The sequence below is a fragment of the Callorhinus ursinus genome, unplaced genomic scaffold (assembly GCF_003265705.2).
Source record: "Callorhinus ursinus isolate GAN/ISIS: 27379988/994484 unplaced genomic scaffold, GSC_fseal_2.0 scaffold4, whole genome shotgun sequence".
Classification (NCBI taxonomy): domain Eukaryota; kingdom Metazoa; phylum Chordata; class Mammalia; order Carnivora; family Otariidae; genus Callorhinus; species Callorhinus ursinus.
Window position 1 is genome coordinate 59,451,845 of NW_027397066.1, and position 19,836 is coordinate 59,471,680.

General features: G+C 41.6%; 1 pseudogene; it reads right to left on the bottom strand.

Annotated features, from left to right (window-relative positions):
* Positions 1-1,825: 1,825 nt before the first annotated feature.
* On the bottom strand, positions 1,826-9,148 carry LOC141372539 (immunity-related GTPase family M protein 1-like; annotated as a pseudogene).
* Positions 9,149-19,836: the final 10,688 nt, after the last annotated feature.

Sequence of the window (19,836 nt, forward strand, 5' to 3'; positions counted from 1 at the left end):
CCACCCTCCTTCTCTTGCCTCATGTCCTCTGGGTTCTTCACCACAAAAGACCAAACAACCCAGAGATGCAGGCAAGGAGAGAAGACCCAGGTAATGAGGAGAACAAAGGCAAAAGAAATGTAGATAAAATTACATTCTTAACAACTCAGCAGCCTGTATACAAATACTAGAGATGGGCAGAGAAGGACATTCCTTAAAGAACTCACAGCGGCCTTCAAGTTAATGCTTTGCTAGAGGCAAAAAACAAATTTAGCTTGACAATAGCCAGACCTCCATGATCCTGTTAGTCTTTAACATACGAAAATCCTTTTGGAAACTTCCTTTATCTCTAGCCTCCCCTGCTCAACCAACTTAAAAGTTTATAACCAATGCTCCTCCCAACCCCAGTGCAGCAGCGCTTCCTGCCCAGGGGTCCCGTCCCTGTGCTTTAATAAAAACACCTTTTGCATGGAAAACATCTCAAGAATTCTTTCTTGACCATTGGCCACTGGCCCACATCACATCATAGGTTAATCGCATCAGCACATCAGGAAAATACAGAAGATTTTTGCCCACCTTCTTGTATGACACATTCTGGAGAGGGGCATTCCCATCTGTTTGATTTATGGTTTTCTCTTCCTGGGATATAGCTAGCTAGCTAGATGATAGGGGGACAGATAGATCTATTGATAGATCAAACCCAGCAGGAGAAATATGTGTTTATATTTAATATACTTATTATTAAACATACTAATGGTAATATAATTATTATCTATAAACATTGTTATATATTTATGTTTAAATATACAAAATAAATATTTCCTTTTTTTAATAAAAAACCATTTTTATTACATGCATGCCCAGCAAGGAGAAAAATTTAGGTCTAGGGTCTGGAATGGTTTCCAATTAGGAGACTTTTCATAGAGTCTATAGAGTATGGGTTAACTGTATAAACAGTGAGATCATAGACAGTAAGTTACTTTCCTTAATGCCGATGCTCAAATTTAGTTTCCTTTGACCCACATAAGAGATAACTTTGGCGAATAACAGAACATAGCAGGTGCTTTAAGTGAGCACACATTTCTGTACAGCAAACATAATCTCACAGGCGCTACTTCCTATGACAGGCTCAGCATGAGCGTGTGCCTGTGAAGAGCATGGGACCTCTTGGTGTGGGTGGGAAGGGTCAGTGTTCGGTACTTATAATAGTCAGATTTGCTTTTCCATTCAACAATTTTCCCTTCCCAGTAAAATGGTCCTTGAGTCCATTCCCTGTATCCTTTTTTGGCTACAAATGATTTGGGCAATTGTTGAGGACATCTATAAGGGCAGAGTTTTACAGGACACCAGACTGGCCTTGGATCCTAGCACCACTACACAGTACTTTTCGGAGAACAGCTAAACACACACTCTCCATCATATTTCCCCAAAGGGAACCTCCCAAAGGATGTTCTCTCCTCTGCCTCCAGGTGTGCCTCTGTGAGTTCATAGACTGAGAAGTGAGAAGTAAAGGAACAGGGGAAAACCAAGGGGCCTTGGAAAAATGATGCTGACGTTCAGGGATATGGGAATGTCAGAATGAGACTGTATGTCACACTCTGCAATCTTTTCTTCCACCCTTGAATTCCAGCTCATTTAATAAATGAGAAGAAGTAGAACATATTTGCAAGTTTGCTGAGATGCAGGTTCAAAACGATCTAGTCTGCTCATTTACCTCAAGGAAATTAGAGCTGACAAAAGTGGAGATATTGAGCTGATTGAGAATTCTGAAGGGTGCAGTGTGAGGAGAGGACCCCAGATGTCCTGACTTCCCCCAGGAAGGAGGTCTGCTGAGTCTGCTCACTTTTCAGATGATGGCTTCTGTCAGGATTTTCTTCAGGATGGTCTCGGTGTCCCCGGCAACTGTTTCAAGGAGGCGACCCTGATTCCACCACGTAAGGTGGGGGTACTAGCGTTACCTAGGATTGGGATGTAGCTCAGAATTGGATATAAGTAAGAAGCTCTATTACAATTCATCCACGGTAATGCCCAGTCCCCTGTGAGGACAGTGTGCAGATCCCGAGACTTCGTAATGGCCTTGTACTCCTCCATGGGTTTTCCCATACTCTGCGCCACCTCCTGGAGAGATTCGTCATCTACACCAAAGAGCAAGCGGGAGGCTTTCAAAAACTCCCCAAGATCGTCTGCATTCTGGAATCCAAAGTTTCCCTGCAAAGACTCTGAGCCTATTTGCCCCTGCAAAGTGATTGCTTTGTCATTAATGACCTTCTCATTATTTTCAGGCAGGTCCTCTAGGAGACCATGGTACCCGATGTCAGATATGTCTCTGTGCAAAGCAGTTCCTAAGCTCTGGGAAGTCACGCAATAAGCGGTCAAAGCTGGAGACCAGGAATATGATGGTTCACACACTGCCTCATTCTGGAAAGTTTCCCTGAAAAATAAATATTTCTATATCTAATCTCTATATCTCTATATGGATCTCTCTATAGAGGTAGAGATATACAGAATAGATAGAAATAGATATGTATAGAAAGAGAGAGAAATAGACATAGACCTATCAATATAGATATAGAGAAGATCTGCTTCCAAATTCTATTCAACAACTTCTTCTCTCTCTCTCTCTCTCTCTCTCTCTCACACACACACACACACACACACACACATACACACCCCTCTGATACGTGGCCATGACAGGAAATAATACCCCTTGAGATACCATCTCTTTTCCTGCTTAAAGGTGTCAGCCAGCTCTGCAGTCCTGAGCACTCCATTTATGAAGTGGCCTTCAGTAGATCATAAAATAAGTTACAAATGCCAGTGGAGAATGACCTGAAACTCTTTCCCAGTTCAAATAACTAAGTATCCTGGGTGGCTCGGTCTGTCAAGCTTCTGCCTTTCAGCTCAGGTCATGATCCCAGGGTCCTGGGAGCAAGTCCCACATCAGGCTCCCTGCTCTGCAAAGAGTCTACTTCTCCTTCTCCTTCTGCCTCTTCCCTGGCTTGTGCACTCTCTCTCTCTCTCTCTCTCTCTCTCTCTCATTCACACTCTCTCTCAAATAAATAGAATCTTAAAAAAAAAAAAATAACTAAGTATTCTGAAAGCCAAATCAAAGTTCCAGAATGGAGAAAAAGAGAGAGAGAGAGAGAGAGAGGGAGAGATAAATGAATTCACTTTTTGTGGTATTTATTAGTGATGGTCCAGAAGTGACAAATCCATAATCGTGGCACCTTTAAATACGAAGGGTTAATGAACAGTGTTACTGGAAACCAATCCCCTCAACTTACAGATAACGAAACTGAGCAGACAAGAGAAGTAACATGCCCTGAGCAAGGTCACACAGGTAGTCAGGGGCAAAGCCAAAACTCAATTCTAGTCCAGAGTTCTGTTACCTCACAGCTTCAGGCACTCAGTGAAACATTCAGTCAAGGTGGTCTTTCTTCTGCCCATTAGTTCCATTTTATAAAAGCATCCTAAAGGGGATATGAGTTGTGTCTCCATATGTGTCATCACAACACTGCCTGATTAATTAATTAAACAAGGGTTTTCCCCAGAAACACCTCTACCATGAGACCTTGCCCACCCTTTCTCTTTCCAAGTCTTAATCCTTCTATATCTAGTTGCCTGTATCATCGTAGAAGCCGACCTGACTCAGATTAAGTTTGGCCAAGCCAAGAACTAAGTGCCAGTTTTAATATCTTTAAAACTCAATTTAAAAATAGTTAAACAGAGACCTTCAAATGGGCAACACTGATATTTTACATCATCTACTTTTGTAACTAACAAAAGTTATAATCCTGAAACCCAGATGCAGTTGTACCTTGATATAAAAATATAAAAACAGAAAGAGGAATCCAAAATTGTCTATTTCACAAAAACCTACCTAAACCGATTATGTTCAATTATGTCTGTCTCGATGGAACAATCTCTGGGAAGACCTTTTCCAGACCTAGCTCCACCACCCAGAAGCATGTGACCTTGGACAATCCAATCCTCCAGGACTCACGGTTTCTTTTCTGTGCCCTAGGAGAAGACAGGACCAGACCCGATGATCCCTCAGTTCCCTTCCAGACCTAAAATACTGTTGGGGGTCCTAAACACTCTATACTGAGCAGGAAAAAAAGTGGGACCTTATATGAACTCAAATGCTAAAATGTAAAACTAACTCTGAGCATAGATCTTAAATATTTTAGGGTTCTTTTGTACAGCAAAATAGTTTTGTGTTGGAAAATCCTCAAATCTATATCCCTTTTATCACAAACAGTGGGCACATATGTCCAAATAGTATGACGAGCCACTAGGGAAAAAAAAAAAAATGTGTGTATCAGAACAACTATCTGCCTTCAGACTCATTGCTTTCCAAAGCAAAGCCCTCAAAGAACTCCATTATTATTTCCTGGGGGTACCTGTTAACACACAGAATCCTAATCAGCCCCTTCCTTTATATAAAAAAGTCAAAATGTTGGCTGGCCATTTTAACAAGCTCTCCAGCTTAATCTTTTGCACACTAACATTTGAAAACCAATGGCTAGGCTCCAAGGACAATTAATTTACCTTCAAATAGCAAAATTTGAGATCATATATTCTTTCCTGTTTTCAGATCGTAATGAATAAAGAAATGAGAAAGAGAAGAGAGAGGAAAAGAGGGGGAGGCAGGCAAAGATAGGGTTAGGGACAGAAACACAATGTGCTGAGTTAAAATGAGATTTACATAGACCTTGTCTTTCAAAAACTTACGAACAGAGAAAAGACCCCACAATGATGGAAATACGTTAAAGGGACACAGGTGTCCACTGAAAGAGCTCCCATGGCCAGAGCAGAGACAATATAAGCAATAAAATAATTAGCGTTGGATTATAACCCAAAGCATAGAATAAAAATCCATGAATCCATACCAATATAAATAAATGGTGAAAGGAAGAAAGAAAGAAAGGAAGGAAAGGAGGGAGGGAGGGAGGGAGAAGGGAAGGAAGGAAGGAAGGAAGGAAGGAAGGAAGGAAGGAAGGAAGGAAGAAAAAGAAAGAAAGAAAGAAAGAAAGAAAGAAAGAAAGAAAGAAAGAAAGAAAGAAAGAAAGAAAGAAAGAAAGAAAGGAAGGAAGGAAGGAAGGAAGGAAGGAAGGAAGGAAGGAAGGAAGGGAGGAAGGAAGAAAGAAAGAAAGAAAGAAAGAAAGAAAGAAAGAAAGAAAGAAAGAAAGAAAGAAAGAAAAGAAAGAGAAAGAAAAAGAATCTCCCATGCAGAAGAATTTCAAACAATTTGTGCAGACATTCCACCCTCAAGCTGATGGAGTGTAACTTCCCACTCTTTATGTGTGGAAGACTCATAGTGACTTCCTTCTACAAAATACATTAGGAAAAAGGTAGGAAAAAAAAAGTCACTATCACGGAGAAAGTTGACAAACACTACCTCGGCCAGACAATCAAGGTCAACATCAAGACTGTTAAACCATGTTGATAGTATGTATCCTTGACATGATATAATAAAAATGGCAGTATACCTATGTGGTTTTCCTCCTAATAACCAGCATTCACAGTCTAATCATGAGAAAAACAAAGACCTTTCCCAGCTGAGGAACATCTTACAAAATACCTTTACTCCTAAAAGTATTCCAGGTCATCAACAACAAGGAAAGGCTGAAAAATTGTCCCAACCAAGAAGAGCCTAAGCAAACATGAAGACAAAATGTAGTGTGGTACCCTGGATGGGAACTTGGCAAAAACTAAGGAAATCTGAATTAAGCGTGGTCTTTGGTTAATAAGAATATTTTAATATTGGTTCACTAATTATAACAAATTTACCATGCTAATATAAGACATTAATAATAGGAGAAACTGAGTGTGAGTGGCATGAGAATTCTCTGTACTGTGTTCACAATTTCCCTATAAATCTCTATTTAGTTCTAAGAAATAAATTTTATTTTTAAGAGTGATTTAAATGAATCAGACTCTAAGTGTGAAGACATTTTAAGAATAGTTTAATTAATTAATTTTTGTCTTATTCTTAAAGAGCTCCTTCAGTAGGAACAAAGTAAGAATTTTATATCAGAAGGCAAGAAGAAAGCTTATGAACAACTATAATGCCTCCTCAATCTGAAAAGCAGGAAAGGATAATAAATTGCAAAAATCAGATAAAAGTACTTCCTTTATATTAGATACCATATTGCAAGTGCATTTAAAACTAGCAATGCATAACGTTTATTTCCTTGACATTTGTCTCCTAAAGAGTTCACAGTATTTGAGTGTCAATTAAAAATGATTCCTGTGAAATTTTTATTAAACCAAATTTACTGTGAAATTACTGCCCAGATAATACTTTATTTCGATTTTATTGAGTTCCTTCCTAATCACTGAGGCTTTTAGTGAACGCTCTCAAGTATAGCAAATGCCTTAGAAAGCCAATTTTTAAGTTACGATTACAATCCCCTAATGGAATCACATATCATTTTCCTTCGCTCAGATATGGCACACAGTAGGCTCCTGGTAGAAGACTGAATGAACGGATGAAATTGTTCTTTATCATTTCATTCGGCAATTTCTTTCTTCTCTTTGTCCATTTCGTGTATTGATGTTTATCAACATCGACCCAAGAAGGTGAAGGAAGCATTAATGTATTAAATATTCGGTGCATCCCTAGCGTGTGCAAGGTGCTAGGAATACCATGTTAGCCAGACATAGATGCGGTCCCCGTCTTCAGTGAAGGCTATGCTGGTGGGAGAGACAGATACTAACCAAATAGCAACATAAAGACAACTGAACAAGATTATAGTCGCTACTACAAAGGTAAATACACAGCTTATTACAAGTACATATAAAAGAAGGCTTAGCCTACGTGGGACCTCAGGGAAGACTACCGGAAGAAGCAATATTTATATTAAGACTTAGAGAAAGGGGAAGGTAAGTGGTGGAAGGAAGATCTGATGAGGAAAAGGAATGTTTCTGCCTGCCAATTATAGGGCTTTGGTCAAGTCCCTTGAGTTTAGGCTCTGAACCTATTTCCTTCTCTGTGCAATGGGGACAGTAATAGTGCCTGTGTCATAGACTTCCAGGGAGCAACGAGTTAGACTTTATTTGTAAAGTGCTTAGCACAGTATCTAGGACATTAGTAAGTACTTAATAAATATTTTCTGGTGGCCATAACAGCCTGGAGCCACACTTCTGAGTTTGAACCCTGGCTTGGCTGCTTAGCTAGCTGCGTGAACTTGGACAAGACGTTCCCCTCCTGCTGTTCAATTCCCCCATCAGGATAATAATAAGTACCTGCCCAAAGGGTTGTTGGAGGATCCCATGAGTTCTTATGTGAGGCATGACACAATTCTTAGTACATAATATGTGCTACATGAATGTTAGCCTCTACTAGGAATAAAGAAACCTCGCAACAATCCAATGAAGTGTTCAGAAATTGTTCTATGGCTTTAGGGAAATTGAGACTCAAAAAAAGTAAGTACCTGTCCATGTTTACTTAGCTAACCAATTCCACAATCTGAAACTCAAATACCCAATTTCTGATTCTAACCTCACTCCATGAGGCCTCCCCAAGCCCAAGTAAAAATCGCCTTCTTGGAATCTCAAGGAAGAACACTTGACATAATAATATGACCATTGGTAATAACGTCCCTTGGTTCATTCCAAATCCATAAAGATGTGTCTGGGCTGTGAAGAAATAGATGGGAATTCTTGTCCCTCTGAATGACTTGTGTCAGAATATTTTAACTATAGCACTAAGGAAATTATCCTTATTAACAGGAAATAAGTCTCAGATTTGAATCTGAGCAATAAGATGTGCCGAGGAAAAACACTTTTCGAAAATGAGAGCTTTTCTACTCACAAAATTAAGTTATGATAGCTGTATGGAATAAGAGTCTCCAGTGTCAAAACGCTGCTGGGAAAATACCACTGCCCAGCTGGGATGCACACATTCCAGGTCTGTCTGATTCCAAATCCCTTGGCCCTTCCTCCACGCCACTCCCACCAACACATGCTGCCACCAGAGGTCATTTGCAATTGCTCTTTATGAGCCCCTGGAAAAGGGGCAAAGAGGGATAGGAGGGGCTAGTGAAAAGCACTAAAGTGCTCAGAAACTTAAGAGTTAGGGATGGCTTTAGGATTCACTTAGTCTATCTCTGACAGGGAGCTGTGTGGTTTACGTTTTCATAGACCCAACAATTTCAGATCTAGGGGGAAAAAAGTCACTAAGGCCAAACAAACCCTTAATATTCAGCCTCATCTTTCTCTTCTCTTTTGGCTCGGTTTCCATGGCAACTCGTATTTATTGGGCAATTCTGTGTGCATTCGCTGAAGGCAGGTGATTGCTTTTGCTACAGCCCAGGGCTGGGGGGAAAGGCAATCTGGAGACAGGTCATTTAGAAGAAGGTATCTTGTTTTATTCTGTGGGAGCTCTCAGGCTAAATTCTTTAAAAATGACTGAATTAATTTCTTAAACTTTGTGGTAGGTATTATCTGAAAGATGAATTAAACCAAAATCAAATCGGTTACAGGAGGAGGAGGAGGAGGAAGAGGGGAGAGAGAGATGAGAGGGGTGGGGGAAGGGAAGGAGGAGGGGAAGAAACACAAGTGTGCTGTGTGGATTCCCTCTAATATCACCAGCTCAATTCTTTTTTTTTTCTAAGATTTTGTTTATTTATTCGAGAGAGAGAAAGAAAGCATGGGGGGACAGAGGGAGGGGCAGGGGGAGACGCAGGCTCCCTCGTGGGCTTGATTCCAGGACCCTGGGACCACAACCTGAGCTGAAGGCAGCCGTTTAACCGACTGAGCCACCAAGGCGCCCCAACCAGCTCAATTCTAGCCAGTTTTGCTGCTTGCCTTCATACTCCCTGGGCGTTTTGTCTACGTCCACACCTCTCTCATGTTTCTGCATTCGGATTTCTGCTCCTGTCACGGAAGCAAAGCGGAAGAGAGAGGCTGGATGACCTAACAGGGAAGCCACATGCTGACACGACCACGGCCACTGGACATCAGTGCCACAGATTTAGAAAAGCCACCTTCCCACTTCCGGCGCTTCCAAATCTCCGCTTGTTGGCCTGAGGGCTTTCTCCATCCTAAGGGAGGGTTTCTCTACCTGTGAGCTGGACAGCCCAAAAGTACAGGGGATGTAACGCCACTCCCAGAGGTAACCCTCTGTCACTGAAGGGCTGCTGGCTGTGGAAAGAGACTCCATCTTAACCCAAACCCTGGTGGAACGCTTCTGAGGGGCATTCTACATCGTTCCTCAAATGGACCCAAGTAGGATTGGGCTCAGCTGTCCACAGCAGTAATGCCCTCACTGCCATGCCCTTCTGGAGCTTCTCTCGCTTCCTGCCACGTTTGCCCCACTTCTTCACTTGTGTACCCTGGAGGTAGTTCCCAAATGGACAGGTGCTCCCAGGCACTCATGTCGAAGTCTGCTTTTAGGTGAGCTGGACCTAAGGTGCTCGGGTATCCCCTTCTTGGCATCAGTGTATCTGGGAAGTAATATTAACAATTAAATTATTAGTAGTATTCATAATTAAAGGAAAGGAAGTTGATATTTCTGAGGGTTGCCACAACCCCAGTGCCTCTCTCTGGTTCCATCAGAGAAATAGAACCTCCCCATGCAGAGGAGTTTTACTGCAGGGAATTAGAGGCCTATGCAACCATCGGAAGAGTTGGGGAATCTAAAGTCAGGAGGGCTATGGCTATGGCTAGAAGCATGTGATTCCTCGGAATGTACCTGAAAAACGCTGCAAACCTTATGTCTGTCATCTGGCCAGACATCGGCTTATAACCGCCACCAGAGAAAGACACTTGCAAATTTTGTGCACATTGGAAGAGTCTCATCTGGAGCTGTAAGAGGAAAGGGCTCCTGGAAAACAGGATCCCAGGTGTCTGCCCTGCAATGCAGAGGGGAGTATAGAAAAGGAGGTGGGAATGCTGGGATTACAGCAGACAATCCGGCACATGCAGGTAGAATGCGCCGGGAGCCGGACCTCGAGCAGTACTGGATAAACACCGGCCCATTCTTGTTACTCATTGTCTTCTTTCCCAGGCTCCATGAGGACCACTGACTATCATATCATTTGATATAATCTAATCATGCAGAGAGGTGCCAGGTCCACCAGTTAAATCGGAGACTTCTATAACAATAAGCCTGTACTAAACTTATATACCCCATTGCCTTGACTTGTCCAATGCCCTGAGTCGGCTTTCAGCCAAGTATTTATAAAAAACATCTTAGCCTTTACAAAACCTCTTCTGAATCAGCAATCGTTTTCACCACCTTACCCCACGACGGACTCTATGACCACTAATACCTGAACCTGGCTCTTCTTACCAGGCGCTTTATTTGAGTCCAATCACTGTGTTGAGTACACAGTTGTGCAAAGACCTTCAGTCATCTACTAAGAGCTGACTCTTACAAACGTTACTCTGAATGGGCCCCATGCACATGGGTTGAAAAGGCAACTTCCTATATTATGTAGAGAAGAGATCATTGTTCCGACTGGTTGAAACCTGACTTTTTCTTAGCTTCATCCCTGTGGCAGATGCTGCCACCGGTCACCCACTCCCGCTTATTTCCTTCCTCTTTCCCCTTGGGTTTCTTTACAATGCACTTTCTTTGTTCTCCCCCCATCTCTGGTCACCTGCCTCAGAATTCAGCCTCCGAGGCCAGCAGAACACACAGCAGGAGGGCAGGAGGATGCCCCCCAGACAACATGGGCCACCTGCCAGAACAATCCAAGGACCCACACGAGGCCGAAGTCCCCTTCCTCACCTCCTGCCCACCACCTTAGTGACAGAAACAGGAGGAGATGGAGGGCCTTTGAGAGCCTGAGCTTTGTATTCGGAGGGGTCCAGGAAATTTCTAGATGGAGCTCTTTACAGAACGCAGCTGGGCTAAATTTAAACAAGATTGGACATTTAATTAGTTTGTTTTCTCACTTACTAGCATATAAGCATTCAGGAGAAAAAAAACTAATTAGTAATGAACCAGATTAATTTATTGGATTTTTTTTCCTGCACAACCAATTTGGAGCGTGAATGGCATTTTTTCTACTAAAACACTCAAATTTGCATTTCTTTTCAAGGATTTCACAGCACCTCTGAGAGCTAAGACTGCCACTCCATATTCATAGCTTCGGAAATACCAATCACTTGTGATTTTACATCTTGGCAAAATCTGTAAGCTCAACCCTGGTGTATAATTTATATATTGCATCCACTAGCAAGACACCTTAGCTGAGATGTCCTGTAAGCAATCTGAAACTCAGTGAATGCAAGGTGGAACCTGTCTCTCTCCCTAACTTCAGCACCAGTCTCACTTTGCCCTTGCTGTCACAAACGGGGCATTTCTACAGTCCAGTCTCCCTTGCTCACAGAATCAAAGGCACCTCTGTCTCCTCCCTTTCTCATCTGTCCCCAACCGCTTCTTTTTTTTTTTTTTTAAAGATTTTATTTATTTATCTGACAGAGAGAGACACAGCGAGAGAGGGAACACGAGCAGGGGGAGTGGGAGAGGGAGAAGCAGGCTTCCCGCTGAGCAGGGAGCCCGATGCGGGGCTCGATCCCAGGACCCTGGGATCACAACCCAAGCAGAAGGCAGACACTTAATTACTGAGCCACTCAGGCGCCCCTCCCCAACTGCTTCTAACGTCAAATCTAATGCCAAGCGGATCTTGGTTTCACCCCTTATCTCTCCATTCCCACGTTTACATTATTACTGCACCTCAAGCAACTGTGCATCAACATGCAAGCTTCTCTTCATGACCCCAGCATCTGTACTCTTCAGTCCATCTCCAACACTCTTGGACGATGCTTCCTGAAGCTGTTATTTCATGATGTCTTTCTCCTGCTTGAGGCAAGCCTTTTTCTTGACCTGGACGTCCCTTGAACTTCAGGTCTACATTCCCCGTTGTTTGCTGGCTGTTCTACAAAGATGTTCCCAGAGTCCTCAATTTTTTTAAGCGGAAGTCGCCCTGTTGACTACCTACCCCCAAGCCTCCACCCCTGCCTCCTTTTCCTCAATCCAGATTTCAGCTAAACACATCAAGAGCTGCTCGATCATGAGTGAGGAGCTCTCAGTCCTCTCTGCCTCTTCCTTCTCTCACATCCCCAAATTCAACAGATCACGAGATCATGTTGATTCTCTTACCAAAATGCCCTTAATATTTACACCTCCCCATTCCAGCTCCTGTCATTTCTCCAGTCCTTCAACTCTCAACTTTCCAGTTTACCCTTCACAATGCCTGCAGAATCATCTTCCTAAATAATCGATTTTACCGTGTCATTCGCTTGCCCAAAACGTTTTGTCCTTCCCATCCAGTAAAGTCCAAGAATTCTTAGCATGACATGGCAGGTGCTGTATTATCTTGTCCTGTCCCTACCCAGCAGCCTCCTCTTCAAGCCCCATGCTCCACTCGCCCACACTAAGGTTGTCAGACTTAGCAAATAAATACGGAATGCCCACCTTGACAGCATGTTTGGAAATACTTATACAAAAAATGTTATTTTTTGTTTATCTGAAATTCAAATTTGTCTGGGTGTCTTTCACTTATCTCACAACACCTTCTCCAAATGTGCCCTCATTCATAAACCCATGTGATCTCGTCCATAATGGTTGTTCTCTGCAAGGGGAATTCTTTCCTCTGCTCTCTCACTTATTGATCTCCCATCCATTCCATAGATCTCTCACCCATAGAAGACATCCAGTTCCTCTACCTCTTGGAGCATAGACCTCATCTGCAGTGAGGTAAACCCAAGACCTCCCTCTCCCTTTTCCCTAAGGTGCTTTCTCTATTTTTTTTAAGATTTATTTATTTATTTGAGAGAAAGAGTGCATGCAGGGGAGAGGGGGAGGGGCAGAGGGAGAGAGAGAGAGAGAGAGAGAGAGAGAGAATCTTATGCAGACTCCTTGCTGAGCCCAGAGCCTGACTTGGGGCTCAATCTCACCACACTGAGATCACCATAAGGTGCTCTTTATTAAAGAGAGAAAGCTTTGTGATGTAACTCAAGGGATACAGGTGGGAGGCAGAAATGCTTGTCTAGAATAATAATGCCAAGTTGTTCATTTTCAAAAATAGCATAAAAATTTCATAATAATAGGGACTCATTTCTTTGGGAGGGGCATGGAAGAGAATAAATTCTTCTAGTGACAAAGTTGGCTTATTTAGATACTTAATAAAGAAATAGCAGAAATCCTCCTTCTTTCTCCACCTTGCCTGAGGAGGGGGCAGGAAAGAAGCCAGCAGACCCTGAGATGAAGCCCATCCTTTCTTGTGAAAAGACACAGGCATTCTATGGCTAAGGCTGCTAAGCTTGTGAGACCCCAGAAGGACCTGAGGACACTGAGATCTGATCAAGGAGGAATGGGATCCAGGGACAGGGAAGGGCGAGCAGACCTGAGGGAGAATACTGTGAGGGGAAGTAGAGAGGAAGTCCTTAGGGACTGGAGGACCCTCTGAAGTCCTGGGATGGGCCCGATTGGGGCCAACTTCCACCCTACCTATTCTTAGCTTGAACAGTCTGGAGGTAATTGCCAAAATCTCTTCAGGATGGAATGGGTCTGTGATATAGTTAGTACACATTCACTTTCAGGCAAAGTAGGCGAATGTCCTCCATCTCCTGGCCAGCCACCTCTTCAAGGTGGGCTGCCGAGTATCTCCACGCAGACAGTGACCCAGCTGGAAAAGGGTTAGTTTGGTCTCAGCTTGAACCTCCCAGTGGAATTGTCTACACTTGCCTACTACGTCCCACTCATTCTTCTAGGTTAAGATAAATGTCACCTTTTCTGAGTCTTCCCCAACCACCACGATCCCTAGTACAAACTAGCAAGGTATTCTTTGTTCATGTAAAACTTTGATCCTCTCTACTGGAGAACAAAATTCATGGAGACATGGGCTAAGTCTAGTCTATTCATCCTTTTATCCTGAGCACTTGGCACTATGTTATGCATATCGTAGATGTAGAATATTCACTGGGCGAATGAATGAATTTATTCTGATTTTTCTTACAGCTATTTGTGTGTCTGTCTTTTCTCCTACTTGAAAAATACGCTGTCTCTTGTTCTCTCCACCCTCCCTGCACGTAGGACACTTTTGTGTGTGTGCCCATTGTCAGCTTTTGGTAGTATTTAAACAATTGAATTAGGATCTGAAAATGATGAGTTCGATTTTAAACGTATAACTGATGTCACAGGAGGTGATAATATTACCATGAAAAAAATACAAGATGCTGCTGTACAAGTGTAATGTTCAATGTATTGGAAAAGCTTATAACACTGATCCGTCCTCTATGGTTTCTACAAAATGCTACTTCTTAGTTCTCATGAACATCTGCCTAGTCCATGCCTGAATGGTCCCAAATTTTGGATTGGTGGGGTTTAAATTAGTGAAGTTCCATTGAATTCAAGAGACTTAGGCAATGTGGAATTAATTTCAATTATAAAAAAAATCCTTAAAATTACATCAGTTTGTACAAATTTTACTAATTTGTAAAGCCAAATTCTTCCCAGGTTGTTTACCTCTTCATATCTTTTGTGGTTTGAAAAATTATTTTGGCCCCACCAAATTAAACACGCTCCATTAAGAGCACGATATGCATATGTTAAGTTAGTGTGGGCGCCATATTGCTCAATCAATATGTGTTTTATTGAATAATAAAGTCCTTTTCTCTTATTTTCAGACATTTTAACTTAAGAAAAAATAGCTAAGCCTGGTAAACTTGGCTGAAAGATTGAATCTTAAAAACAAACAAACAAAAAATGAATCAGCTGGTTGCTACAGAATTTTCTCATTTGTCTTCTGGTTCAGTTGTTTACTTTTTAAAATGTTTCAAAGATCTGTCAACCATAGTCTTAGTAATCATTTATTTAGCCAGTTGGCAGAGTCCAGAACAACACATTTCTTTCTCTTTCCCTTTGAAAGGTAGATAATTTCAGTGTACTTTTCTTTCAAGATCTGAGATACCAAAGTTAGGGGGCAGATGACAAGGATTTACCAGTAGTATGATTTGGCAGGGTACTTCAGCTTCCTGAGTCTTAGGTTTCTCATCAGGGAAATGGGTATCATAATTATTACTGGGCAAGCACACTGTAGACAGCAGTCCTGACAGGTTACTCCCAGCCCCCGACTCAGGCTATTTTTAACACTTCCCATGATGGTCAGTGTTCCAGGAGTGCAGTCAAACCCCATCTCCAAAAATAAGAAACTTATCTCAGCACCATTTCAAAAGTATTAGGCCTTGAGGTATTTTCACCAGCACTGTAATAATTCTGCTTTAATTTTTCTCATTGGGTATTTTCGAGGAGGGAAAAAGGAAGAATCTAGGGAGAGAAATGAAGCAGTTTCATAGGGCCAGTCCCTGAATTGGAATTCTTCACCTCACCATGGCTCATGGCTCGTTAAGACAAGAGTAGAAAGACACGCCTTTCCAGAGGGATCATGAATCCTGAAAAATATAGAAGCCTTCACTGCATCAGGGCAGTGACTTAACTTCAGAAAAGACTTCCTTGTTTTTTATAACAGTATTTTGAGAACATCATCACCATTGTCACTATTATTATTGATCATACTAATAATAACTAACATTAAGTGAACGCTGACCCGGAGAGTATTTAAAACATTCCAGGTTCTGAGCTAAGCATTTTGCTTGCCTTATGTCATCAAATCCTCTCAGCCTACCCTATTTATTGTTTATTTTCACCCAGCTGCTGAGAACATTCATAGGGTGAAGCAACCTGCCGAGGGCCTCACTGTAAGTGAGACACCTAGGCGTGAAGCCCAGGTTTGTCTGAACAAAAATCCTGTGCTTGTAACCTTTGCATTTTAACAGTTCAGAAGCAAGTTTCCCCCATCCCTATGCCATTGAGAGAATGATCAGGAGCACTGGTTTGGTTAAGAGTTCAGATATTTTGAAGTTCAGAGTTAGGAAGAAGAGGGTTGGAGGTCCAGTACCCAAGACTAGATTATCTTTAAGAGTAAAATAAACAAAAACAAACCAACCTGGGAATGCAAGCTGGCGCAGCCACTCTGGAAAACAGTATGGAGGTTCTTCAAAAAGTTGAAAATAGACCTACCATACGACCCAGCAATTGCACCATTGGGTATTTACCCCAAAGATAAAAATGTAGGGATCCGAAGGGGTACGGGCACCCCGATGTTTATAACAGCAATGTCCACAATAGCCAAACCGTACAAAGAGTCAAGATGTCCATTGACAGATGAATGGATAAAGAAGATGTGGTATATATATACGACGGAATATTATGCAGCCATCAAAGGGAATAAAATCTTGCCATTTGCAACGACGTGGATGGAACTGGAGAGTGTTATGCTGAGCAAAATAAGTCAATCAGAGAAAGACATGTATCATATGACCTCACTGATATGAGGAATTCTTAATCTCAGGAAATAAACTGAGAGTTGCTGGAGTGGGGGGGGGTGGGGGGGAGGGGGCGGCTGGGTGATAGACATTGGGGAGGGTATGTGCTATGGTGACCGCTGTGAATTGTGTAAGACTGTTGAATCATAGATCTGTACCTCTGAAACAAATAATACGTTATATGTTAAAAAAAAAAAAAGACGACGAAGAAGATAGCAGGAGGGGAAGAATGAAGGGGGGAAATTGGAGGGGGAGATGAACCATGAGAGATGATGGACTCTGAAAAACAAACTGAGGGTTCTAGAGGGGAGGGGGATGGGAGGATGGGTTAGTCTGGTGATGGGTATTAGAGAGGGCACGTTCTGCATGGAGCACTGGGTGTTATATGCAAATAATCATGAAACACTACATCAAAAACTAATGATGTAATGTATGGTGATTAACATAACATAATAAAAAAATAGTAAAAAAAAAAAACCAACCAACAAACGAAAAACACTGTATACATGATTTTTCTTTTCTTTTCTTTTTTTTTTTTTTAGAATTGCTAGTTCTAGTTCATTGAGTAAACAAATGTTTTTAGGTGTTAAACAAGAATATGCTAGAAACAGGTTTATCAAAATTAGTTTACATATTGCAGTATTTCAAAAATCGTCTTACAGGGTAAGTCAGATAAAGGTTCTTTCTCACTTATTACTAAAACCCAGCATATGAAAAATCATTAGCCAGCTTGGATCTTAGAGTTTGGGAATATTTTATTATTCTGCACACATCTTATAAAAATAATTACACTTGCCACAGCAAGCAATATTAAGGAGCTCTGTGTTTGTGAAGAATTTTGTTTGTTTGACTTCTTTTAAATAGACCAAAGGAGAAGAAAAAAGAAGACTGCTCTCGAGGTACCTCTGTTGCACGTTTACTTTTGTGTAACTTAAATTTGAGTAAGCAAAGTAAAACATGGAGGAAGGTCTTAAAACATGTTTGGTTACCATTGTTTTTAAAATACAAGTACTGACTGGAACTGTTGGCTAAACATACCTGGAGATCCACATTTTGAAATTTCCAAAAGCAGAAACATTCCTCCTAATTTAGCTCCTAAAAATAATTGCTGAATCAATTTTTGAAGTTATACAGTTTATTTAGTTTCCTAATACAGAATTTTAGATGACTTCAAACACCAATAGCTGAAAGGTCCTGGGGAAGAATTAGTTTACAGAGGTGCCAACTAGATGTTATTATAAGATACACGTTCCCAGGACTCAGTAACATTAGCAAACAGGCAAGAATAAAGTATTTGCACGTTATGTTCTGGTATTAACGCTCAGCGGCCAAAGATGATCACATGGGAACAGGTTCCTTTTCAGAAAAATTCTTTGAAGCATAGACGATTCTTTGAAGAAGAACAGAGGCCCAGATGTAGCACCCTATTCATTAACCACGACAAAAAAAAAAAAAAGCATAAACCAAGATTTTTATACCAAAGAAACATGGTAATACTTCTTTTGCTCTTGATAGTCACTGTTAAAATGAGTAAATTATTTGGAGATCAAGGGAAATCTGTTAATCCTTCCACAGAATGAGTTCTGTGAATGCTCATCTTGAGTTTCATGCTGCAAGCCAGTGGCATAGATTAAAAGTCTAATTAATGATAACATCCTCTGGATAACATAACTTCTTGGGTAATCCTTGTTTTAAATTCCATGCTGTGAAAGATTATACCCACCGGAATATAAGCTCCATGAGGTCACAGATTTTTTTTTTTTTAACCATTTTCATCACTGATGTAACCCCAGCACCTAAGATACTTGGCACTTAATAGGCATTTACTAAATATTTTTGAATAAATGAATGATAGCAATGCCCCAACATGTTTAGGCTCTCATAACAAAATATATGCAGAACATACTAAAATGAACGTCTCCTTGAGGTATCAGCTTGGTCTTAAAGCCATGGCACTGAAATATATCCTGAACTTCCTTCACAAAATTTTACACTAACCAGAGGCTCGTCCAAAAATATGTAACCCAGAGCATTTTACCCCACTCTCTGTGTAACTTGCCTACTCCAGGGGCAATGACATGAAGTGGGAAATGAGAAAGGCCCACATAATCCACCTCAGGAAGGAAATCAAAAGTTCATCCCCATTTCAGCCCATCACTTAATAATATAACATCATTGGAACCAGGAACACCTCACCCGTCAGCTCACGTGTCCATGTACTCTATCATATCATGCCCAGGGCATTCTGGAACAAAGCAGAGAGCCTTGATTTGTTCTTTTCTCTTAGTCCCTGTTCCTCCACTGCTAGAACTTTCTAAGAAATTCTATAGAATTTCACAAGGATCCAAGAACTATCTGGCCTGGCCCAGAATTTGGGTCAGACACCTTTATTTCTCAGGGACAGTCATCAGTCCAGATGTAACATCCTTCAGGAGCCTTCCACAATGCCTTCTAAGCTGGTTTAGTCATCCTCTTCTCGGATCTCATTTACCCGGAACCTCTCCCAGAGCACCAAATTGTATTGAAATGATCAGTGAGTAGCTGTTTCTCCCACTAAATTGTAAGCTTCCTAAGGGGCCATGTCTTATTCCTGCCTAACATTTGTCATAGTGGACGGCACAGTGCCTAGAACAGTAAGTATGCAGGCAATGCTTGCTGAATTCCATACCCCCTGCAACCATCCTTTAGAATGGTTGTATGGTGAAGACGGAATATTGTTGCTAGAAATGTTCCTCTCCTACAATGGAAAGCACTATTTGAAAAACATAACTTGATATTCTGTTTCAGAGAGGACGTCATTTCTGTTTTAAGAAACTTGTCCAGGAGTGCCTGGCTGGTTCAGTCGGTTCAACATCTGCCTTCGACTCGGGTCGTGTTTCTGGGGTCCTGGGATCGAGCCCGGCATCCAGCTCCCTGCTCAGCGGGGAGCCTGCTTCACCCTCTCCCTCTGCCTTCAGGTTCCCCTGCTTGTGCTCTCTTTCTCTCAAATAAATACATAAAATTTTTTAAAAAAAAAGAAACTTGTCCACAATCTCATGATGCACCAGAGTTGGTCAGGACCTTGGTTCCAGGTTCCAGAAATCCAAATAGAACTAGCTTAAGCCAGATGAAGTATTTATTATAATGATAATATGTCTCCTAGAGCCCACAGAAAGGAACAGAGTGAGGTTAAACTTTGAGAATTACACATAATGGGGACTCAGACTGTCAGAAAACTTGAGTCTCGTCTCTGTTCTCCTCCGACCAGTTTCTTTTGTCTTTCTGCACTACATGGAGCAAAACATGGCCGCAATAGCTTCAAAATGCACATTTTAATGTGCAAAAAACCCAGAAAGACTAACTTCTGTTCAGGTTCACAGTCCCCCTGGGAATGACTCCAATTCACCCAACTTCATGAAGTGCTCACCTTAGACCAACAAAATGCAGCTATTTGTGGGGTTCAAAAATATGGCCAGGCTGTTGGGCAATCTCATAGGTGTCCACCACACTTCCAAATTCATTAGTTTCTAAGAA